This window comes from Bubalus bubalis, chromosome 4 (assembly GCF_019923935.1).
Source record: "Bubalus bubalis isolate 160015118507 breed Murrah chromosome 4, NDDB_SH_1, whole genome shotgun sequence".
NCBI lineage: Eukaryota > Metazoa > Chordata > Mammalia > Artiodactyla > Bovidae > Bubalus > Bubalus bubalis.
Genome location: NC_059160.1, coordinates 97,402,824 through 97,427,973, shown reverse-complemented (window position 1 = coordinate 97,427,973; position 25,150 = coordinate 97,402,824). Strand labels below are relative to the sequence as shown.

Here is a 25,150-nt window from a genome sequence, read left to right as displayed (position 1 = left end):
AATAGTGTTTAAATAAGGAAAGTAAAAAAAGGGGAAAGTGTAGTTGCTCAGTCCTGTCAGACTCTTTGCGACCCCATGGGACTCTAGCCCTCCAGGCTCCTCTGTCCATGGGGATTTCCTAGGCAAGAATACTGGAGTGGGCTGCCATTCCCTCCTTCAGAGAATCTTCCTGACCCAGGGATTGAGCCCAGGTCTCCGGCATTCCAGGCAGATTCTTTACCATCTGAGCCACCAGGGAAGCCCTTAAATAGGGAAGGGGAGAAGAATGCAATTAACTTGCTGGGGGTGCTGATCTGAAGTCTACCAAGCAATGAATGGAGTGCTTATTAGAAATACAGATCTTTTGAAAAAAACGCAGCAAATATTATTTTCCAATTAATTAAGGTTAAAAAATGTTTTGTAAAAATGTAAATAAAGCATTATAAAATGTAATATGTTGTTTCTATCCAAACATGTCTGTTTTTTAATGTGTGTGTGTCTATAGTGCAGCAAAACAGTCGTGCCTACAACTGATATATTATTAATCACTATCGATGACAGTGCACTTAAATACTTCCAGGCAAACAGAGCAAAGCAATGGTACTTTATTGTCAGACAATATGGGAATATTTTCACCAACATCAAAGTGATAAAACTGTGATATAATAAGTCTATATTTGGTCCCTGCCCCTGAGTAATATGCTGAGTGATAGGGTAATAAGAGCATCTTTTGTTGTAATGTTTGATTTTTGACCCTGCTTCCAGACACCAGAGCTTCTAAGACCCTTGGCATCCGAGTCTTGAGTGTCTTTTTGCATGCTAGTAAATGGTTGGGTGTCCCTAGATAGCTTTAGGATGGGCGCTGAGCTACAGAAAAACCAAATCATGATTATAAGGTTGGAATTTTCAAGCCCACATTCCCCCTCCACCTTCTGGAGGAAGAGGAACTGGAAGACAATCACCATTGGCCAATGAAATAATCAATTATACCTATATAATGAAACCTCCATAAAAACTCTCAATAATGAGGTTTGGAGAACTTCAGATTGATGAGCATCAAGGTGCTGGAGGATTACCTGTCTGGAGGGTATGGTGAAGCTTTGCACCCCTGTCCCCATACCTTGCCCTTTACCTCTCTTCCATTTGGCTGTTATGGAGTGGTAACCTTTGTAATAAACCAATAAGAGTAAGTAAAGTATTTCTGTGAGTTCTGTTAGCATTTTTATGTGTATATGTGTTTAGTTGTTTCAGTACTATGGACTGTAGCCCACCAGGCTCCTTGGTCTGTGAGATTTCCCAGGCAAGAATACTGGAGTGCATTGCCATGCCCTCCTCCAGAGGATCTTCCCACCCCAGGGATCAAACTCACATCTCTTATATCTCCTGCATTGGCGGGGGAGTTTTTTACCAATAGCAACACCTGGGAAGTCCTGTTAGGGATTATAGCAAATTGTATAAGCTGGGGAGAGTGTTGTGGGAACCCCCAATTTATAACCAGTTGGCCCAAAGTACAAGTGACAACCTCAGACTTCCAAGTGGTATCTGAAGTAAGGAGCATTTTTGGTGGGACTGAGCCTTTAGCCTATGGGGTCTGTGCTAACTCTGGGTTGTTAGTACCAAAACTGAATTAGATTGTAGGATACCTGGGTGGTGTCTGGAGAATTGGAGAATTGCTTGGTATGGAAAAAAGCACACATTTGACATCACAAGTGTTGTAAGCAAAGAAAGGAAACAGCTTTTTACATTTAAAGTGACATATTTTGTTTTTTCCAAAATTAGTTTAAATCTGCTTATTGATGTCACATGCTAAGGCCTTCTCCACTGAAATTCTCCAGTGGAATCTTTTGACTAATAGATTCTCATCTACTGCTTAGCAAGATGGGTTATTAAAAAAATCTGTATTCTTCCCTGCAGCTTATGATAACTCCATCACTGGAATAATATACTAGAGAACTTAATTACTCCAAAGGAAAATAAGCAGTGGGTGAAACTTCATCATGTAAGAATATCCTTCATTATAATCTAGCAGCTTCCCACACAAAACAGTCCAATTTAACGTAGCAAGCAAATAGCAAGTGCATGCGTGCTCAGTCATGTCCGACTCTTTGCTTCCCAATGGACTGCAGCCCACCAGGCTCCTCTATCCATGAGATTTTCCAGGCAAGAATACTGGAGTGGGTTACCATTTCCTTCTCCAGGGCATCTTCCCAACCCAGGGATCAAACCCAGAACTCAGGCATCTTCCACATTGGCAGGCGGATTCTTTACCATTAGCGCCACCTGGAAAACCCTCTGGCTGCTAATTTCTATCCATTTAACTCTTTTACATCCATATTTGACAAGTTCTTTGACTCCATCAAGACCTCCAGTTCATTGGCCCTTCTTACTTTCTATGAGCCATTTCCCTTCTTCTTCTCATTCAATCAATCAGTTATGTCCGACTCTTTGTGACCCCATGGACTGTAGCATGGCAGGTTTCTCTGTTCTTCACTGTCTCACGAAACTTGCCATTTCCCTAGCATCCCTATTTCTATCAAAAGCCAACCTAAAGCCTATGATCCAACTTTATAGCACCCTTACCCTTTGCAATTATGCTTAACTTCAGCTCTCTCTTGCTCCATTGTTTTCATCTAGCAGAACCCAAACATGACTACCCAACTACTCCATGCTGTACAGGAGCAACTGAATATCACTTGTTGCTAAGTCACTTCAGTCGTGTCCGACTCTGTGTGACCCCATAGACGGCAGCCCACCAGGCTCACCCGTCCCTGGGATTCTCCAGGCAAGAACACTGGAGTGGGTTGCCATTTCCTTCTCCAATGCATGAAAGTGAAAAGTGAAAGGGAAGTTGCTCAGTCGTGTCCGACTCTTCGCGACCCCATGGACTGCAGCCTACCAGGCTCCTCCGTCCATGGGATTTTCCAGGCAAGAGTACTGGAGTGAGGTGCCATATAGCGGGGGCTATTGGACTCATTTTACATTAAAAGTCACAGAGCTCAAATAGGCATTCAACATTGCCCAGCAGACTCCTGTTATGCTTTCCTCCTGTCTTTTTTCTCTGGATGCCCCATGGTGACTTTCATACCTATAGTTCCTTCAGTCTATTCATTTTCTTCTTAACCCACTCCAATCAAGCTGCCTTCTCATCTACTCTGATGAGACTGTTCATATTAAGATCACTAACAACATACATGTTGCCTAATCCAGTGACAAATTTATTTTTTTTCTTTTACTTTATTTGACTCTTATTCACACTGAGAACACTAGATGGTTCTCTCCTTGTTTTATTCTTGACTTCCTTGACAGTTTGCTTTCTGGTTTTTCTTCTCAATGACTATTCCACCAAATACTTGTTTGAAGACTTCTCTATTGCATATCTTACAGTGCCTCCTTAATGTTCTAAGACCCCTCCTTCCAGCTATCCCACATGGCCTAGAAGTGATCTCAACTAGTCTCCTGACTTTAAATTTCATCCATTTGCCGGAGTCTACATCTCCAGTGCTGAATCTCCCCAGGTTTCAGACTTGGATAAAAAACCAGCTACTTCGTTTTTCTTCTTGGATATCTAACCAGCATCTCAAACTTAACATGGCCCACCAAAAACTGTTTCATTTTTATCTTCAAAATTGCTCCTTCACCAGTTTTCCTGTCTCATTATGTCCTACTCCCAAACTACTTAGTTGGAGCCAACCAGAAATCTTGGCATTATCTTCTTTTTGTCTATCTCATCACTTCTCCTCTCTACATCCAGTCCAGCAGGTCTACCTCCAAAACATACACCAAACCTGCCACTTCTTTCCATGGTCACCTCAGTCCACAGCACATTCATCTCCTGTCCAAACTACTGGAAGAATTTCCTGGTTGATCTCCCTGCTTTTCCTTTGGCTTCCCTATAATCTGTTCATTATACAGCAGCTAGAAACAACTTTTTAAAAATGCAAATTAAGTAGCATCATTGTCCTTCTTGATTGTAGCTTCCCATCACACTCACAATAAAGTCCAAATACCTTATCCTGGCTCACACAACCTGTTGATCTGGTCCCTCCTGCTTCTCCGCCTTCTACTTACAACACTTAGCTTACTTTGCTTCAGCCTCCTTGAACTGTTTTTTCCTCAGTTGCAAAAAACTTATTCCTGCCTTTGCTCAAACAGTTCCTGTTTGGGAAATGCTTTGTGATTAATTTCTTGGCATTCATATTGTACTTTAAAAGTCACCTCCTCAGAGAGATCTCCAAGGATCACCTTATCTAAAGTATTAATGGGGTCTCCAATCTATCAGATTACCCATTCTAATTCTCTGCATAGCAGAGAAAACAGAATACAAGAATCTTGTCTCTTGTTCCCTGCTGTATCCCCAATAATTAAAACAATGCTCAATCCATGATTAGCAATAAATAAATATTTCTTGATGAATGAGGAAAGGAAGATTTAAATGTTTTTACCCCCGCTAAAATTCATGCCTAACAGAAACAGATGAGATTGAAGAGGTGGCAAAAATACACAGAAGAACTATACAAAAAAGGTCTTAATGACCCTGATAACCACAAAGGTGTGGTCACTCACCCAGAGCCAGATACCCTAGAGTGTGAAGTCAAGCAGGACTTAGGAAGCATCACTACGAACAAAGCTAGTGGAGGTGATGGAATTCCAGCTGAGCTATTTCAAATCCTGAAAGATGATGCTGTTAAACTGCTGTACTCAATATGCCAACAAATGTGGAAAAGTCAGCAATGGCCACAGGAATGGAAAAGGCCAGTTTTCATTTCAATCCCAAAGAAGGGCAATGTCAAAGAATGTTCAAACTTCTGCACAATTGTACTCATTTTACATACTGGCAAGGTACTGCTCAAAATCCTTCAAGCTGGGCTTCAGCAGTATGTGGTCTGAGAACTTCAGATGTACAAGCTGGATTTAGAAGAGGAACTAGGAAATTCCAACATCCATTGGATCATAGAAAAAACAAGGGAATTACAGAAAAACATCTACTTCTGCTTCATTGGCTATACCAAAGCCTTTGACTGTGTGGATCACAACAAACTGTGGAATATTCTTAGAGATGGGAATACCAGACCACCTCACCTGTCTCCTGAGAAATCTGTATGCAGGACAAGAAGCAACAGTTAGAACTGGACATGGAACAATGGACTGGTTCAAAACTGGTAAGGAGTACATCGAGGCTGTATATTGTTGCCCTGATTATTTAACTTCTATGCAGAGTACAGCATGCAAAATGCTGGGCTAGATGACTCACAAGCTGTAATAAAGATTGCTGGGAGAAATATCAACAACCTCAGATATGCAGATGATACTATTCTAATGGCAGAAAGCGAAGAGTAACTAAAGAGCCTCTTGATGAAAGTGAAAGAGGAGAGTGAAAAAGCTGGCTTAAAAATCACCATTCAAAAAACTAAGATCATGGCTGCTGCTGCTGCTGCTAAGTTGCTTCAGTTGTGTCCAACTCTGTGCAACCCCATAGATGGCAGCCCACCAGGCTCCCCCATCCCTGAGATTCTCCAGGCAAGAACACTGGAGTGGGTTGCCATTTCCTTCTCCAATGCATTAAAGTGAAAAGTGAAAGTGAAGTCACTCAGTCATGTCTGACTCTTCACAACCCCATGGACTGCAGTCTACCAGGCTCCTCCATCCATGGGATTTTCCAGGCAAGAGTACTGGAGTGGGGTGCCATTGCCTTCTCTGAAGATCATGGCATCCAGTCCCATAACTTTATGGCAAATAGATAGGGGAAAGTGGAAACAGTGACAGATTTTATTTTCTTGGGCTCCAAAATCACTGTGGATAGTGACTGCAGCCACAAAATTAAAAGACGCTTCCTCCTTGGAAGAAAAGCTGTGACCTAACCTAGGCAGCATTTTACTGACAAAAGTCCATATAGTCAAAGCTATGGTTTATCCAGCAGTCATGTATGGATGTGAGAGCTGGACCATAAAGAAGGCTGAGCACTGAAGGATTGATGCTTTTGAACTGTGGTATTAGAAAAGACTCTTGAGAGTCCCTTAGATAGCAAGGAGATCCAAACAGTCCATCCTAAAGGAAATCAACCCTGAATATTCATTGGAAGGACTGATGCTGAAACTGAAGCTCCAATACTTTGGCCACCTGATGTGAAGAGCTGACTCACTGGAAAAGACCCTGATGCTGGGAAAGATTGGGGTCAAGAAGAGAAGGGGGTGACAGAAGATGAGCTGGTTGTATGGCATCACTGACTCAATGGACATGAGTTTGAGTAAACTCTGGGAGTTGGTGATGGACAGGGAAGCCTGGTTTGCTGCAGTTCCTGTGTTCACAAAGAACCAAACACAATTTAATGAGTGAACAGAACAGAAACCTCGTATACTGAAATTCTAACCCCCAAAACTAACAGTATTACTAGGTTGCACCTTTGGGAGATGAGTAGGTCATGAGGGTGGAGCCCTCAAGAATGGGATTAGTGTTCTTATCAAAGAAACCATAAAGAACTCTCTGGTCTCTTCCTTCATGTGAGGATACAAGAAATCAGTGACTCAGATGTGGCCCCTCACCCAACCATGCTGGCACCCTGATCTCAGCCTTCCAGCCTTCATGACTATGACCAATCGATTTCTGCCACCCAGTCTGTGGGATTTTGTTAAAGCAGCCTAAACTAAGACAGAAGGGTACATGATCATTTCCATAACAATTGCTTTACAAACTAATATCTTTGTACATAAACTAATATCTTCCTACTTGTGAAGATGTGGTTGAAAGCGTTAGAGTAATCCAACGTCTTTGTTCCTACTGAGCAGTCTTTTTTCTTTTGGTTTAATATATATGTATGTATGTTTCTTAACCCTGGAGAAAGGAAATGGCAATCCACTCCAGTATTCTGGCCTGGAAACTTCCATGGACAGAGGAGCCTGGCAGGCTACAGTAGTCCATGGGGTCACAAAGAGTTGACCATGACTAAATGACTGAGCACATGTTTCTTAACTCTTCAAAATTTCCCAATATTTATGGACTGCAAGGAGATCCAACCAGTCCATTCTAAAGGAGATCAGCCCTGGGATTTCTTTGGAAGGAATGATGCTAAAGCTGAAACTCCAGTACTTTGGCCACCTCATGGGAAGAGTTGACTCATTGGAAAAGACTCTGATGCTGGGAGGGATTGGGGGCATTTGGAGAAGGGGACGACAGAGGATGAGATGGCTGGACGGCATCATTGACTCGATGGACATGAGTCTGAGTGAACTCCGGGAGTTGGTGATGGACAGGGAGGCCTGGCGTGCTGTGATTCATGGGGTCGCAAAGAGTCAGACACGACTGAGCAATTGATCTGATCTGATCTGATCTGATGAGAAACAACCTATTCTCTGCCTTCTGTAAATCAGAACATTTTTTCTCCTGGTTAATTTCATGTGTGACCACCAAATGATTCATTTCCAAGTAGAAGCAAATGCATGAAAAATTACGACACGATAAGTAAAGTGCAGATGGTGACTGTATAATTAAGGTAGAGACAGTTTAAGGATTCTAAGGAATGCACACAGGACTACTCACCAGGTATTTGGCAGTGATTAGTTTTTATTCTTCTCAACTGAACTGTTCAGTTTTAACAAATTACATTAGCATCATTGAACCAACTAATTGAAGTCTAGTATCAGTTTGTGTTTCTTTCAACCCTTGAGGGATGGATGAGGAGGGAGGCAAAGGCAAGAACTTCAAAGCAGTGGGAAGATACATGAATTCTCCAGAAGTCCCTACTGATTTTCCCCATACTCTAGTTGACTTAACTCTAAGAAAAGTATCAGGTCTCCACTGAGTTTCTTTGGAAGCAGGTTTAGGAAATTATGTTTTAAAATTTATTAAAAATCATATATGTATGCGTGTGTATATATATATATGCATGTATATACATATATGGTCATGGTCAAGTCTATTGCATTTAAACCTCAAATAAAGTCAGTAGGGGTTTCCCTGGCTCAGGGGGAAAGAATCTGCCTGCCAATATAGGAGATGCGGGTTCAGTCCCTGGTTGAGGAAGATCCCCTGGAGAACAAAACGGCAACCCACTTCAGTATTCTTGAGCTTAGGACAGAGGAGCCTGGTGGGCTACAGTCCACGGGGTTGCAAAGAGTCAGACACAACTTAGCAACTGAACAACAGCAAGAGTTGATAAAGTACAAATTAGACCACAGAATCATGTGGAAGTGGCACAACGAAAGTTCTCTTCTTCCTTTGTGGTTCAGCTGGTAAAAAAAATGGCTGGCTCATCTGCCTGCAATGTGGAAGACCTGGGTTCAATCCCTGGGTTGGGAAGATCCCCTGGAGAAGGGAAAGGATACCCACTCCAGTTTTCTGGCCTGGAGAATTCCATGGACTGTATAGTCCATGGGGTCACAAAGAGTCAGACATGGCTGAGCAACTTGCACAATGTAAGTTGGTGCAGCTATACTTACTTTCCATACTATGGAAAACAGTATGGAGGTTGCTCAGAAAATTAAAGATAGAATGACCATATGATCCAGCAATTAATTCCTGGGCATATATCTGTTAGGTAGGTAAAATAGGAAAAAGGAGTCCAAAATAGCGGTGGCTAAAAGACAAGGAAGGGAAAAGCCTGCGAAATTAGAACAAAAGAAGGTCCGAGGACAGGAGTGAGGACCCCAGGTAAAACAAACAACACCCCTGGCTGGCCCAATTTACATAGGACAGGCCCAGGGAAAGATAAACATATAAATAGAGGAGCCAAAGCTACCTCTCTCTCTCTCCCCGGCGCGCTGGGGTGCTCTTCTCCTTGTGTCTTTGGATCGATGTGCCCTCACGCCTCAAAGATGGATTTTCCTGCTATCTTCTAAATAAAATAGAGCTGTAATGCTGAGCTGTAACACTGATTTGTCTAAGAGCTATAACATGGTCCTTTTGAGACCTGAGAGCTATAACACGGTCTATCCAAGACCCGAGAGCTGTGACACGCCGAGGGGGCTTTAATGTCCGTCACTCCAAATCTTTGTTGTGACGAGACAAAGAGCCGAGGTACATACACTCGCGTGACATATCCAAACAAAACTCCAATCCAAAAAGATACATGCATCCCTATGTTCATAACAGCATTATTCACAATAGCCAAGACATGGAAGCAACCTAAATGCCCATCAACAGATGAATGGATAAAAGAGATACGGTGTTCATCTATTCATATATATGACATTTATATATACTATTCATACATATATATATGTATATATATATATATATATATAGTACTCAGCCATAAAGTGGAGAAGGCAATGGCACCCCACTCCAGTACTCTTGCCTGGAAAACCCCATGGACTGAGGGGCCTGATGGGCTGCAGTCCATGGGGTCGCTAAGAGTCGGACACGACTGAGAGACTTCACTTTCACTTTTCACTTTCATGCATTGGAGAAGGAAATGGCAACCCACCCCAGTGTTCTTGCCTGGAGAATCCCAGGGATGGGGGAGCCTGGTGGGCTGCCGTCTATGGGGTCACACAGAGTCGGACACGACTGAAGTGACTTAGAAGCAGCAGCAGCCATAAAGAAAGAATGAAATAATGCCATTTGTCGCAACATGACTGTAACTAGAGATTATCATATTAAGTGAAGTCAGACAGAGAAAGACAAATACCAGGACTTCCCTGGCAGTCCAGTGGTTAAGACTGCGTTTCCACTGCAGGGGCACAGAATCGTCTAGCTCACTTCAAAATGTCTGAACTCTAAACTGACATATCACGCCCTTCTTTAGCCCACCCTTCACTCACTTCCCTATGACCTCCTGGGTTCCCATACCATTGCTGGCACCACCATACCCAAGCTAGAAATCTGCCATCTTTGCCTGTTCTCCTTTTATTTCTGCCCACATTTAATTAATCACCTTGTTCTGTAAATTCTGTTTCACATCATCCCGGTTTTCAAGTCACTCCTTTCTGACCTAGGAGCAACTCCTCTCTGATCTTGTTCTTGCATCCATCTAATTCATTCTCTACCCCGCAGCCTGAGTGATGTTACTAAAGCACAAACCTGGTCTTCATTCCTCCCCAGCTTAAAATTCCTCACTAGTCCCCATCATTTGAGGACAAAACCCCCAAACTGTGATTTGCAAAACCTTCCATGCCACTTGACATTATTTTCTTTTTGCGCTGTATGCTTCAGGCATGCTGAACTACTGCAGTTTTTTTGCTCAGCACAGTCTCTCCCTGACTTCTTGGCCACGACACTTGGCTGAATGTTTGCTTCATTCATCCTCCTTTTGTCTGTCTAATTCCTACTCTTTCCGAACTCTCGCCCTGCCCCCAGTTAAGTTACGGGGCCTATACGTATCTCCATATTGTACTCAACCCTTTTAAGGATGAGAAAGGAACATCACAGACTCAAAACACTTTAAGCTACCTGAAAATTCTGTCCCTGAGGAGCATCATTTGGCTACCTCCTCTTGTTCTGAATAAAGACCCCGCAAATTTTCAATTATAATTGGCTTCTCAGGTAGTTTTGTCTTCAAAGAGTAAATGCACTTATCCTGTTGAGGCAAGCATAACAATCCACGTGAATATTTTATTGCCCACTGTAAATTAATAAAATGACATTTCAGTCACTGTAAGCATGAATAAAATGAGTCTGCCAAGAGAAGACTTTACTTTCAACGTGCTTGACAAAAATTCAAATTTTGAGCCTGCAAAGCAGATTCAGAGCTTGTACCACAGTGAATTTACCAGTGTAAATACACTTCCTGAGGTCTCTTGACAGCTAGCCAGCTGGCCTCCCTAGGCAGTGTAATTAGAAAGACGAGTTGTATAGAATTTAGACTGACTGCACTTCCATCTTCTCTTATGATTTGATAGAAACTCATTGATAGAAGATTCCACAGACCACCTAATTCAGTGTGTTGCTTAAGTCCATAGATGGCTTAGAATAGTCTGAAAATCTAAAGCAGAGTATTACAGTCAGGGCTCAAATAAATGGTCCTTGTAAAATACTAATCTGAAAATGTCTTACCACCACAGGTAGCATGGATGAGAAGTGGGAGATGACAAAGTACTTTACATAACATAATTATTATTGACAGTTAAATTATTATTGTGTAAAACATATTCTGGGTGGAAGAATGCCTCTTTCTTTCTCTGTTTCCCCTTCTCTCTCACTTATATCCATCTATATTAAGACAATTAAGGGAGAAAAAAATCTACCTGATAACTCAGGGCAATCACTTATTCATATTATCACTTTTAAATGATATAACAATAGTATACTTGATGTCAGCATTGCAAGATTACATAAAAAATAACGCATTGTACACTTTTTAAAAGTGTTTTAAGAACCATGCTTGTTACAAGTTAGTTGACTAAAAGTGGGATCCAAAAATATATTTCACTTGACAGATTTTGGCTAATACATAAAATGTATACTTAGTCGACAAAAAACAAGCAAACAAATTAATCTGCAAAGAAAATTAAGAACAATTTTTGGCAAATACCATCTCCTTCTTCTCCCTTTTACCTTGTAGGGAAAGAAAACCTTTTCCTCTACCCTCTTAGCTCAAGTACCTGCAGAGGTACAAATTAAACTAATAAAATACAGATTAACAGGAGAAAAGGCATACAAGTTTTATTAATGTTAGTATTTACATGTGTGTGATAACTTCACCCCCTCTCCCCCTAAAAAAAGAAGTGAAAAATCCAAAGAAGTGGTTAGACTTAGGGGCTTATATATCATTTTAACAAATGGTGATATATTGTAGAGAAGTTACTAGACAAAGCAAAGGGAGTTTGGGCTTCTAGGGCAGAGGAATTGTGGGGAAAGTGACAAGAAAGTATATGAGTAGAAGGAATGGAGGATAAGTGTTATTTGAGTGTTTTATTTACGCAAACTCATCTCAGTGCCAGCTTTCCATCTCCAACGTTGTAAGTTAATTAAAAAGCAGACCATTAATAAATTAATTAAACAGCAGGCAATAACTAGTAGCCCACGTAAGCAAACCAAAACCTAAGCCTGGACCTCCCTGGTGGTGCAGTGGATAAGAATCTGCCTGTCAATGCAGTGGACACGGTTTCGATCCCTAGTCTGGGAAGATCTCACACGCCGCAGAGCAGATAGACTTGTGGGCCACAACTACTGGGCCCAAGTTCTAAAGCCCCTGAGCTGCAGAACTGAGCCCACATGTTGCAATTACTAAAGCCTGCGTGCCTAGAGCCCATGCTTCACAAGAGAAGCTGCTGCAATGAGAAGCCCGAGCACTGAAACCAGAGAAAGCCTGTGCATAGCAACAGAGACCCAGCACAAGCAAATAAATAAATTAAAATTTAAAAACAAACCAAAACACGAAATCTAAGACTGAAGTGCCTTAAGGTTAAGAAATCAAAACCTAAGGACAACCTGTCACAAACAGCCAACCAGGCTTTCTGAATTAGTGCAACTGCTCAAGCTATGAAGTGAAGTGAAAGCGAAGTCACTCAGTCATGCCCGACTCTTGGCAGCCCCATGGACTATAGCCTACGAGGTTCCTCCATCCATGGAATTTTCCAGGCAAGAGTACTGGAGTGGGTTGCCATTTCCTTCTCCAGGAGATCTTCCCAACCCAGGGCTTGAACCCGGGTCTCAAGCTATAGCTAATCAAGCAATATCCTTGCTTTGCTTCTTCCTCCACTCTGTAAAAGTCTTTTCCCTGGCTCTTGTTGGTGAAATGATTTTAACTACTTCCAATTAGGCATTGCCCAATTCAAATCAAGTTTTGCTCAAATACACCCTTAAAATATTTAATATGGCTCAGTTTATCTTTGAACAAGCAATAAGGATAGCTCTCATCTTGCTGAGTGACTTCACTTTCTTTCTTTCTTCTTGCTGGTACCATAGAGGGGAAAAATGTATGTCCTGCTTTTAAACAAAAAGATAGAGGGTAGACAGCACTGTTTTAAAAAAAAAATCAAAGAAGACAATTTAGGTGATACAAACAAATTTTAATGCTTCACAGATCCACAGTCTCCTTTGGAGAACTGCAAAATGAGGTGGAAGGCAAAAAGTTTTTATATGATAAGGAATATCTGATGAACTGGTGCCGTATTGTCAAACTTGTTTGGGTGAGAAGGCCCAGAGTTGGCTTGGCATTCAGGGTTTGTTGAATAAATATTCAACTGGCCCTCTGTATTCAGCTTCCCTGGTGGCTCAGAGGATAAAGCGTCTGCCTGCAATGCAGGAAACCCGGGTTCGATCCCTGGGTTGGGAAGATCCCCTGGAGAAGGAAATGGCAACCCACTCCAGTATTCTTGCCTGGAGAATCCCATGGACAGAGGAGCCTGGCAGGCTACAATCCGCAGGGTTGCAAAGAGTCAGACATGACTGAGCGATTTCACTTTCTTTCTGTATTTATGGTTCCACATATGCAGAATCAACCAAACATGGATTGAAAATATTCAAAAAAAAGAAATTCCAGAAGTTTCCAAAAAGCAAAATTTAAATTGACCACACTACCAAATTCATTGTTTGAGACCATCATCACCCTGATAACAAAACCAGACAAAGTTACCCCAACAAAAGAAAATTGCCGACCAATATCACTGATATGAACATAGATGCAAAAATATTCAACAAAATATTAGCAAACCAAATTCAACAATATGTTAAAAGAATTATATACTATGATAAAGGGGAATTTAGCCCAGGGATGCAAGGATGATTCAATATCTGCAAATCAATCAATATGATACACCTTATTAACAAATTGAATGACTAAATTACAAAAGTATCTTATCAATGGAGAAGATATCTACTTAAATGTGCATGAGAAAGTTTATCCTTCATTACCAGGCTTTTCCTGGTAACCTCCTTGCTTACATCTTTGAAACAGTTTCTCAGAGCTATTTGAGAGTCTATCTCTGGGGTTTTAGTTCTCAGTAAGACACTCAACATTAAAACTCAACATTCAGAAAACTAAGATCATGGGATCTGGTCCAATCACTTCATGGCAAATAGATGGGGAAACAGTGACAGACTTTATTTTGGGGGGCTCCAAAATCACTGCAGATGGTGACTGCAGCCATGAAATTAAAAGACACTTGCTCCTTGAAAGAAAGGTTATGACCAACCTAGGCAGCATATTAAAAAGCAGAGACATTACTTTGCCAACAAAGGTCCATCTAGTCAAAGGTATGGTTTTTCCAGTAGTCATGTATGGATGTGAGAGTTGGACTATAAAAAAAGCTGATTGCCAAAGAATTGATTCTTTTGAACTGTGGTGTTGGAGAAGACTCTTGAGAGTCCCTTGGACTGCAAGGAGATCCAACCAGTCCATCCTAAAGAAAATCAGTTCTGAATATTCATTGGAAGGACTGACACTGAAGCTGAAACTCCAATACTTTGGCCACCTGATGTGAAGAACTGACTCATTGGAAAAGACCCTGATGCGGGGAGTTTGAAGGCAGGAGGAGAAGGGGACGACAGAGGATGAGATGGTTGGATCCTTATCCCCAACTCAATGAACATGAATTTGAGTAAACTCCGGGAGTTGGCGATGGACAGGGAGGCCTGGAGTGCTGCAGTCCATGGGGTCACAGAGTCAGACACAACTGAGCGACTGAACTGAAGACACTGAATAAATTTGACCCACAGCTTTTACATTGTGCTTTTAAAGTCAGTAGTTCTAGTCTTAATTTTTTGAGATACCGCCATAGTGGCTGCAGCAACTCATATTCTTAACAACAGAGCAGGAGGGTTTCCTTTTCTCCACATTCTCAACAACACTTGCTATTTCTTGTCTTTTTGATGCTAACCATTCTACAGATGTGAGGTGATAGCTCAGTGTGGTTTTTGACTTGCATTTCCCCAATAATTAGTGATGCTGAACATCATATGCTTGTTGATCATCTATATGTCTTTTTTGGACAAAAGTTCAGATCCTCTGCCCATTTAAAAAAAATTTGTATTATTTTTTGGCTGCACTGGGTCTTGGTTTCTGCGTGCGGGCTTTCTCTGGTTGGGGGCGGGGCGGGGCGGCTCCTCTTCGTTGCGGTGCACAGGCTTCTCACTGCTGTGGCTGCTTCTGTTGCAGAGCATGGACTCTGGGCACGGGGCCTTCAGTATTTGTGGCACATGGGCTTAGTTGCTCCACAGCATGTGAGATCTTCCTTGACCAGGGACTGAATGCATGTCCCCCGCATTGGCAGGCAGACTCTCAACCTCTGAACCACCAGGGAGGTCCCCTCTGCCCATTTTTAAACTGGGGTGTCTGTTGTCACTGTTGAACCCCTTTATGTGCCCTGTGCCTAGTTAGGCTAGACAAACCAAAAAGTCAGAGTTCCAAGCAGAGAAAGGTTTATTGAAGGGTCAAACAAGGAGCGTGGGAAGCTTTTGCTCAAAATACCCAACTCCCTGATGGATTTCTGCAAAGAGTTTTTTTGTTTGGTTTGGTTTGGGTTTGGTTTTGGGGGTTTTTTGGCCGCACTGTGTGGCCTGTGGGAATCTTACTTCCCTAACCACCAATCAAACCTGGGCCCTCAGCAGGGAAAGCAAGGAGTCCTAAACATGGAACTGCCAAGGAATTCCACAGGCAAGAGGTTTTTAAAGGCAGCATTTGGGGTGAGGGCTGTAGGGGACATGACTTCTGACTGATGTGTGGTGACATAACAGGGTGGTGTTCCAGGAATCTCAGTCATCAACCTTTGGTCTCAGGATGCAGTTACCATTTTTCCACCTGGGTGGGCCCTACTTCCTGCAGAACATCTCAAAGATATATCATTGTCGCTCACTGGTGTCTGACTCTTTGAGACCCCATGGACTGCAGCACGCCAGGCTTCCCTGTCCTTCACTATCTCCAGGAATTTGCTCAAACTCATGTCCATTGAGTCAGTGATGCCATCCAACCATTTCACTCTCTGTCTCCTGCTTCTCCTCCAGCCTTCAATCTTTCCCAGCATCAGGGTCTTTTCCAATGAGTTGGCTCTTTGCATCAGGTGGCCAAAGTATTGGATTTTCAGCTTCAGCATCATTCATCATTCATCCTTCCGATGAATATTCAGGGTTGATTTTCTTTAGCATGGACTGGTTGGATCTCCCTGCTGTCCAAGGGACTCTCAAGAGTCTTCTCCAACACCACACTTCAAAAGCATCAATTCTTCAGCACTGAACCTTCTTTATGGTCCAACTCTCACATCCATACATGACTACTGGAAAAAACCATAGTTTTGACTACATGGACCTTTGTTGACAAAGTGATGTCTCTGCTTTTTAATACACTGTCTAGGTTAGTCATAGTTTTTCTTCCAAGGAGGAAGCATCTTTTAATTTCATGGCTGCTGTCACTGTCCACCGTGATTTTGGAGTCCAAGCAAATAAAGTCTGTCACTGTTTCCATTTTTTCTCCATCTATTTACCATGAAGTGATGGGACTAGATGCCATGATCTTAGTTTTTTGAATGTTGAGTTTTAAGCCAGCTTTTCACTCTCCTCTTTCACCTTCATCAAGAGGCTCTTTATATGTATCAGATTCTTATGTATATCCCTCAAGGAGGAACTAGGACTGATTTATCACCAAAGTACTGTTTCTTGACTATTTTCCTTTATTTCTGCATTCCCTCAGTTCCCTAACTAGTAACTGCTTAAATCTGCTCTTTAGAACTCAAGACCCTGTTGCTGGGAAAGATTGAAGCAAAAGGAGAAGTGGGCAGCAGAGGATGAGATGGTTAGACAGCATCACTGACTCAGTGGATATGAATTTGAACAAACTCCAGGAAATAATAAAGGACAGGGAAGCCTGGCGTGCTGCAGTCCACAGGGTCACAAAGAGTTGGACATGACTTACTGACTGAACCACAACAGAACTCAGGGAAGGCCTGCTGCTGCTGCTAAGTTGCTTCAGTCATGTCTAACTCTGTGTGACCCCATAGACGGCAGCCCACCAGGCTCCCCCATCCCTGGGATTCTCCAGGCAAGAACACTGGAGTGGGTTGCCATTTCCTTCTCCAATGCATGAAAGTGAAAAGTGAAAGTGAAGTTGCTCAGTCATGTCCAACTCTTAGCGACCCCATGGACTGCAGCCTATCAGGCTCCTCCATCCATGGGAGTTTCCAGGCAAGAGTACTGGAGTGGGGCCTACTAGAGACCAAAGCCTTTTTCTACAAGCAAGAAAGGGGAGCTCTGGAAAGGCTTCTCTACTGGGGAGAGCCTCACAGGCTCCTGCTCATTTTCAATGTCCCCTTTTCTTTGATAGTCCTCTGTCCTATTCTGTGAGGAATAAGTACAGGACAAGAAAGGGAATACAGTTCTGGGTAGAGAGTTTAATCATAAACTCAGCAGAGGAACTTTGTTTCTGGAGGAGTCAGTTCCAGTATTGTATGGGTTCTTTCTATATATTTGGATATTAACCCTTTATCAGATACATGACTTGCAAATTTTTCTCCCATTCAGTAGACTGTCATTTCATTTTGTTGATGCTTTCCTTTGGTGTGCAGAAATTTTATTTATTTTTATTTTTGTTTCCCTTGCCTGAGGAGATCCAAAAAAATATTTCTAAGACTGATGTCAAAAAGTGTACTGCCTATTTTCTAGGTTCTTTTGTTTTTTTGGCCATGCAGCTTGTGGGATTCTAATTTCCCAACCAGGGATTGAACCCAAGTCCCCTGCAGTAGACGCACAGAGCCAACCACTGGACCACCAGGGAAGTCCCAATGTACTATGTACTGCCTGTTTTCTTCAGGGAATTTTACGGTTTGCCGTTTACATTCAAGGCTTTAATCCATTTAGAGTTAATTTTTTTATATGATGTAAGATTGGGATGTAGTTTTAATCTTTTGCATATGGCTGTCCAGTTTTCCCAACAGCATTTACTGAAGAGACTTTCTTTTTTCCCTTGTATGTTCTTGGCTCCTTTGTCATAAATTAGTTGCCCGTGTGTGTGTGTGTGTGTGTGTGTGTGTGTGTTTCCTCTCAGTCTCAGAAATGTAATCTTAGTCAACCAGTTTGGAATTTCCTGGTCATCACCAGTGAGGTCATCTGTCATGTGAGCCCTCTAGCCCCCAGAGGAAGAAGCAGCAATCTGCATGATAAAAGCTATTGCAATTCTCCTCCCCCTAAAAAGAGGTGCTGGCCCCAAATAATTCTTTTTCTTTTGGAAATAACTTCTTTGCCCCACCCTCCTTTCTATAAAAGCCTTCCATTTTGTATCATTCCCTGGAGTGCTCTTCTGGTTACTACACAGCCTGCTTCCTGATTAATTCAATCACTGAATAAAGCATTAGAATCTTCAAGTTTACTTGGTTGAATTTTGTTTTGTTTTGTTTTTAACACATACAACCAATTTAGTGGAATAATTTACAACTGAAAAGTTGTAGGTAGATAAATTAGTACTCCTGTCCCTCAATTTTGAGAATGTTGGTGACTTTAAAGTACTGTGAGGGAGAATAGAATAGAAGAAGGCAATGGCACCCCACTCCAGTACTCTTGCCTGGAAAATCCCATGGACAAGGAGCCTGGTAGGCTGCAGTCCATGGGGTCGCTAGGAGTCGGACACGACTGAGCGACTTCACTTTCACTTTTCACTTTCATGCACTGGAGAAGGAAATGGAAACCCACTCCAGTGTTCTTGCCTGGAGAATCCCAGGGACGGGAGAGCCTGGTGGGCTGCCGTTTATGGGGTCGCACAGAGTCAGACACGACTGAAGTGACTTAGCTTAGCTTAGAATAGAATAAAGAATCCATTGTGTCATTTGCTCTGACTTGGGAAGTTGAAGACACACAGAAAGACCAAGCCATTTTTCAAGCCTTAGGACATTTGGAAAGGCCAACTCATTTTTAAAGCCTGCATAGTATTTGCTGTCCCTGATTAGGATGCTAGCTTGACTAACTATGCCAACAGTTTAAAAAGACAATTATTTTTGGTTTGTTCCATTTTACTGTATTTTAAATTTTTTGATTCATTTCTTTTATTTGGAAAATTAATAACTACTAAAGTTTGGGAGGAATGGTTTTACTCAAATCCTCTAAAGAAATGTTTGCAAGATCTTTTCTTTGTATTGTCAGTTGTTTACTCAAACAACAGTTAGTTTAGAAGTTTTTTTTCATGTAAAAGAAATACTAACTGTTGAGACATAGGTTTGACTAGAAAACAAAATTTACCTGGGGTTGTAAAATGTTCTACAAAATGTTCAATAAAATAAAGGCAAAATACAGGACTATCTTGGTAGATGAGAATTAACCCAATTTTATTTGAAAGGAGCCCGCTAGTAAGTAAACCTTTTCTACGTTGAAAAATGTTCTATTAAATATTGCAAGCACCGTATGTTGTTTTTAAAGTGTTTTACACAACAGTACAAAGTTGCAATTGCGCTAAGACGTATCTGACTCTTTTGTAACCCCTTGGACTGGCACCTGCCATGCTTCGTCCATGGGATTTCCCAGGCAAGAATACTGGAGTGGTTTCCTACTCTAGGAGATCTTCCTGGATCAGGGGTTGAACCCATGTTTCTTGCATTGGCAGATGGATTCTTTACCCCTGAGCCACCAGGGAATTACTTTGCAAGTTTTCATTGCAAACAGAAAGCTTGTAGCTTACACGTATTGAGCTGTTAGTTACCAACGCTTTTCTGAACTTCTTGCTTAATTATTATATTTCACTTATCCTCCCAATAATCTGATGAGATAAAGAGTACTGAGGCTTAAACAATTTGCCCAGACCAAGAAGTGGTTGATCCAGCATGTAGAGCCAGGTAGTCTTACTCCAAAGCCTGTTCTCTTAATGATTTTAAATATTTGAATATTTACTGGACTGGCAGAAAAAACACCAGTAAAATAGGCAATCATTATAGGAGTTTAATTATTTTATTTATTTACATATTGTGAAAATAATTATTTAAATAAGGAATCCATTAGACTGAGGTTGGCTCTATTCTTAGCAGCCTACCCAACCAAACCCAAACTTAAGCTTGACATGCTTCAAGGTTAAGAAATCAAAATCAAAATCATAAACATCTAACTATGGTTTTCCAAGTAAGGTAAACACTTAAGCTATGGCTAATTAAATAACTTTTTGCTTGGCTTCTGCTTCTTGCTTATAAAAATCTTTCTACTAGCTTCTGCTGATAGAGTGCACCTAATCACTTCTAGTTGGTACTGCCTGATTAAAATAGATTTTTGTTCAAATAAACGCTTAAAAATGTTAATATGTCTCAGTTTATCTTTTAACACTAAATATGTATTTTAAAAACATTCTCATAAACTTTTATCTCCTATAACTGGTCTTCATAATTTTCATTTCTAATGTCTAAATCAACGTTAGAATGTTAAAAATCAACCCAAAGGACTTCCCTGGTGGTCCAGTAGTTAAGAGACCACCTGCTAATACAGGAGACAGGGGTTAAATCCCTGGTCAGGGAAGATTCCATATGCCACAGGGCAACTAAGCCTGTATGCCCCAACTACTGAAGCCTCAATGCCCTGGAGCCCGTGCTCTGCAGTAAGAGAAGCCACCACAACGAGAAGCCCTTGCACCGGTAGCCCCCGCTCACTGCGACTAGAGAAAGCCCACACCCAGCAATGAAGACCCAGCACAGCCAAAAACAAACAAATTATAAAAATTAAAAAAAAAAAAAAATCAGCCCACAAATTAAAAAAATCACTATTATATATTTATATCAGTTTTTTGTTTGTTTGCTCACTAAAGGTTTTTAGTAAATCAGAACTACATAAATCACATTCTATATGTTAATACATAATTTTCAAAAAGGTAAAAATCATGACTCTCCTAGTTGTTTACCTCATTAATGACAGAACCAGCAGAATAATAAACCTGGTTCAAACGGAGCGTAGAAAGACAAGGGTATTTATCGTTACTGAGAGGAGAAAGAATGCTGGATAAGATGACTAAATTACATTAAAATTGGGTAATATACCATTGGGCAATAAAACTAATCTTTCAGTTTCAACCCAAGCTCTTCTACTGGACACAAATCACTTGTATCTCTATGAGACAAAGTTATCTGCATTGCTAAAAAAAACACTATTTGTGTCAAACACTGTCTGGTTTTCTTCAATTTAAAATCTACCGTTACAGCCATTTTTACCATTTATCACTATCACATTACATATTTTACATATTTACTTTGTTTATGGTCTGTTCCTACCATTTAGAATATAAAGGCAGAATTTTTTCCTCTTTTGTGTGTTTCAGTATGCCCAACACCCAAAATAATGTCTGATCCTTGGTAGGTACCCAAAATATGTGTTGAATGAATAAATGAGTGAAAAAAAAAGAATGATATGGTTGACTTTAAAAACATTAGCCATATTAAGAGGAAAAGTGTAAAGTAACCAAGTCCAGAGTAAATTAGCATCCGGTCCCATCACTTTGTGGCAAATAGATGGGGAAAAAGTGGAAACAGTGACAGATTTTATTTTCTTGAGTTCCAAAATAACTGCAGATGAAGACAGCAATCATGAAATTAAATGACACTTGCTCCTTGGAACAAAAGCTATGACCAACCTAGACAGCATACTAAAAAGCAGAGACATCACTTTGTCAACAAAGGTCTGTATAGTCAAAGCTATAGTTTTACCAGTAGTCATGGATGGATGTTTGAGAGTTGGACCATAAAAAATGCTGAGTGCCAAAGAATTGATGCTTTCAAAGTACGGTGCTGGAGAAGACTTTTGTGAGTCCCTTGGGCAGCAAGGAGATCAAACCAGTCAATCCTAAAGGAAATCAACCCTGAATATACTTTGGCCATCTCATGTAAAGAGCCAACTCATTGGAAAAGACCCTGATGCTGGGAAAGATTGAAGGCAAAAGAAGGGGATGACAGAGGATGAGATGGTTGGATGGCATCACTGACTCAATGGACATGAGTTTGAGCAAACTCCTGGAGATCATGAAGGACAGGGAAGTCCAGTGTGCTGCAGTCCATGGGGTCACAAAGAGTCAGACATGATTTAGTGACTGAACAACAATGAACAAACTCAATTGCTTGAAGGACAGCCAAACCCTCATATTGGTGCTTTGATAGAGGAAATTTTCCAGCCCAACTTTCTGCAGAAACATTAATAGAAATGGCATATGATGAGATGGAGAAACAAGCAGCAAAGCAGCATCTGTAGAAAATCTGTTCGCTTCACATTCTCAAGGTGAAAGTAGAGAGGAAACAACCATGTCTTCTCTGAAGAGAGCTGGGGCTTGGGGAAGAACCAGACCCGGATTGTAAAATTTAGCAAAATAAATTTCACCTCAAGAAGCCATTTGTTACTGAAGGGATCAAAATATGCCACTTTGGCATAAGGATTATTTTGAGCTGATGGCAGTTAAGAAACAGCAAGCATTGAGGAAAAAAAACTCTTGCCCTCCCCCCATCTGGCCAAGAGCAAAACGTACATCTTCATTTGTAAAAGTGTTTCCCTCACCTGTACTAAGAAGAGAAATCTATCATTCCCCAGGGACTCTTAATCACTGAAGATGGTTCTAGACTCTTACCTTCCCAGAAACTGATACCAAGTGCAATCTAAATGACAAACCTCACAAGTACCCTTATCTTCCATGTTCCCAGGAACTCAAACTCCTTCCCTTTTGTCTCGTCCTTCACAAATGTATTGCTCATTGTTGAAATGACATATAAGCCTTTGGGTCTGATCAGTCCTTTGGTGTGTTCACTTCATTTCTGGTAGACCTCTGACATGCACATTTGATAAATCTTCTTTTCTTGTTCATCTATCTTTTGCCAGTTCAATTCGCACGGCCCCAGCCACTGAATGTTCAAGCTGGTTTTAGAAAAGGCAGAGGAACCAGAGATCAAATTGCCAGCATCCGCTGGATCATGGAAAAAGCAGGAGAGTTCCAGAAAAACATCTATTTCTGCTTTATTGACTATGCCAAAGCCTTTGACTGTGTGGATCACAATAAACTGTGGAAAATTCTGAAAGAGATGGGAATACCAGACCACCTGACCTGCCTCTTGAGAAACCTATATGCAGGTCAGGAAGCAACAGTTAGAACTGGACATGGAACAACAGACTGGTTCCAAATAGGAAAAGGAGTACATCAAGGCTGTATATTGTCACCCCGCTTCTTTAACTTATATGCAGAGTACATCATGAGAAACGCTGGGCTGGAAGAAGCACAAGCTGGAATCAAGATTGCTGGGAGAAATATCAATAACCTCAGATATGCAGATGACACCACCCTTATGGCAGAAAGTGAAGAGGAACTAAAAAGCCTCTTGATGAAAGTGAAAGTGGAGAGGGAAAAAGTTGGCTTAAAGCTCAACATTCAGAAAACGAAGATCATGGCATCCGGTCCCATCACTTCATGGGAAATAGATGGGGAAACAGTGGAAACAGTGTCAGACTTTATTTTTCTGGGCTCCAAAATCACTGCAGTTAGTGATTGCAGCCATGAAACTAAAAGATGCTTACTCCTTGGAAGGAAAGTTATAACCAACCTAGATAGCATATTCAAAAGCAGAGACATTACTTTACCAACAAAGGTTCGTCTAGTCAAGGCTATGGTTTTTCCAGTGGTCATGTATGGATGTGAGAGTTGGACTGTGAAGAAGGCTGAGTGCCAAAGAATTGATGCTTTTGAACTGTGGTGTTGGAGAAGACTCTTGAGAGTCCCTTGGACTGCAAGGAGATCCAACCAGTCCATTGTGAAGGAGATCAGCCCTGGGATTTCTTCTGAGGGAATGATGCTGAAGCTGAAACTCCAGTACCTTGGCCACCTCATGCAAAGAGCTGACTCATTGGAAAAGACTCTGATGCTGGGAGGCATTGAGGGCAGGAGGAGAAGGGGATGACAGAGGATGAGATGGCTGGGTGGCATCACTGACTCGATGGACGTGAGTCTGAGTGAACTCTGGGAGTTGGTGAGGGAAAGGGAGGCCTGGCGTGCTGCGATTCATGGGGTCGCAAAGAGTCGGACACGACTGAGCGACTGAACTGAACTGAGCCACTGAACCTAAGAAGGGAGGGGGAAGAGATTTTTTCTCCCATTTTCCAGCCACTTTACCTCCCCTGTTGGCATCTACTCTGAAAATTTGGTTGTATTTTTAAACATGATATCTTTAAGGCTATCACCTAAATAATCTTTAATCACTTTAACAGTAATATATTAATTCAGTTCAAAATATTTGACAATAGATGAAAAGAAAGACTTTAATGAGATAAATCCAAGTTGACAATCTTTTTAATGTGCAAACATTTTGCTGTCTCAATCAGAGGCTTATTTCATACCACACTAGAGAAAATTTAGCTCTTACATTGTTCCTTGCATCCTCAAAAATACCATACATGTAGGGTATTTTATTTGGTCTTTAGCCTAGAAGCTTGTTATTATAGATTTAAATCTTGTCTAGAGGCATCTGCTAAAATAAAAAAGTAATTCAAATAATTTTTTAAATGTTAATATTTTTATATATGAACTTATTTTTAATTGTGATAAGACATTTATGAACTACACAGCAGGAATTGGAAGAACTTCCTCTCTAAAGGACAAGATAGTATACATTTTTTAGACTTTGTAGGTCATATGGTTTCTGTAGCAACTACCCAACTCAGCTACTGTACTGTGAAACAGCCATAGACCATAACTGAACAAATGGACATGCTTACCTTCTTTTTTTTTTATTTGGCTGTGCCAGGTCTTAGTTGTGGCTTGCAGGATTTTTGATCTTCGTTTAGGCATGTGGCATCTTTAGCTGCAGCATATGGGATCTATAAATTACGTTTCTTACACTGAAATTGCTTGGTTTTAATATCTCCATTATACCTGTTGACCTGAAGGAAGTAGACTGCTGGATATTCCTCCAGCAAATATGGGTTTATACTTGATCAGCAGAGAACTGCAATTCAGGTTCTGAAACCATGGCAAGATAGGTACAAGTCCTGGCACAGCAGGGGAGGAGAATGCTTTTAAGGAGAGGAAAGGGAAGTTGGGAGGGCTATTGTAAAAGAGTCCATGGCGTTTCATTGGCTGAGTCCTTTCTAGAAAAGAAATGTTTCTCCTCTCCTCCAGGGCTCTGCTATAGTGGCAGGGTGTGGGAGCTCCCCCTTCTGGTCTCCTCACTCGTTGATTAATTTTACATACCCAACTTCTGAAAATGAGAGTGTTTCTTCTCTCCTATCCCCTTTCTTATATTCCTTGAAAGTGTGTTAGAACTCACCTATAAAATTATCTGGGCCTGGTGATTTTCTTTGCAGGCATGAGAATATTTTT

General features: G+C 41.2%; 1 protein-coding gene across 2 annotated transcripts in view; it reads right to left on the bottom strand.

Annotated features, from left to right (window-relative positions):
• EEA1 (early endosome antigen 1) overlaps positions 1-25,150 on the bottom strand; it is a 220,141-nt gene that overhangs the window by 130,495 nt on the left and 64,496 nt on the right. The gene's annotated exons all lie outside the window — the stretch shown is intronic.